We start from the raw sequence: 792 nt of genomic DNA on the forward strand, positions 1-792 counted from the left end.
CAGCGTTTTTGTCYGCAAAATAAAGGGTCTTGTAGTTACTGATTTGCGCCTCTACTGTATTGCCCTTTATTCCCGTCAATACGGTATTGCCCCATGTGCAGGAAACGCGGTGCTGCGCCTCTCCTCCAGTCAATACGGCATGGCGCCTCTACTGCAGGCAATACGGTATCGCGCCCCCTATGCAAGCAAAGCGGTGCTGCGCCGCTGCTCCTGCCAATATGGTATCACGCCTCTACTGCAGGCAATACGGTATCGCGCACCTATGCAGCAAAGTGGTGCTGCGCCGTTGCTCCTGCCAATACGGTATTAAGGCTCTACTGCAGGCAATACGGTATCGCGCACCTATGCAGGCAAAGCTGGGCTGCGCCGCTGCTCCTGCCAATACGGTATCCCGCCTCTACTGCAGGCAATACGGTACTGCGCCTCTCCTCCCGCAAATACGGCACTGCGCCGGACCCGCCGCGGAGACCGCGGGCGCGCCCCGCCCCTATGCAAATGAGGCGCGCTCGGCACCCTGGGAGCGCCGCGGCAGCCCCACCCGCGGCGCCGCCGCCGCCGCTCCGGGGTCGCGCAGCCGCTCGCGGCCCGCGGAGCCTCCGGGGGACCCCAGGGGAGCGGGGGGGCCTCGGGGGCGGGGCCAAGAGGGGGCCTCGCCGTGAGCGCAGGGCGGTTGGCGCGGGGGGACCTGGGCGGGGCTGAAGGGGCACACCAATCGTCAGTGCGGTACATCCTGACCTGCCCCGCCCCGTGGCGGGCAGCACGTGATGAGCGGAGCGTGATGACGTGTGATTA

The 792-nt window shown here is 65.9% G+C and overlaps 1 non-coding gene across 1 annotated transcript; it reads left to right on the forward strand.

Annotated features, from left to right (window-relative positions):
- Nucleotides 1-712: 712 nt before the first annotated feature.
- Nucleotides 713-792, forward strand: LOC112944825 (the record flags this gene model as incomplete). The annotated part of the gene is made up of 1 exon (XR_003248849.1): nucleotides 713-792. It is a non-coding gene; the product is annotated as a U8 small nucleolar RNA (small nucleolar RNA).

The sequence above is a fragment of the Nothoprocta perdicaria genome, unplaced genomic scaffold, assembly GCF_003342845.1.
Source record: "Nothoprocta perdicaria isolate Ctin4 unplaced genomic scaffold, notPer1 scaffold_1767, whole genome shotgun sequence".
Lineage (NCBI taxonomy): Eukaryota > Metazoa > Chordata > Aves > Tinamiformes > Tinamidae > Nothoprocta > Nothoprocta perdicaria.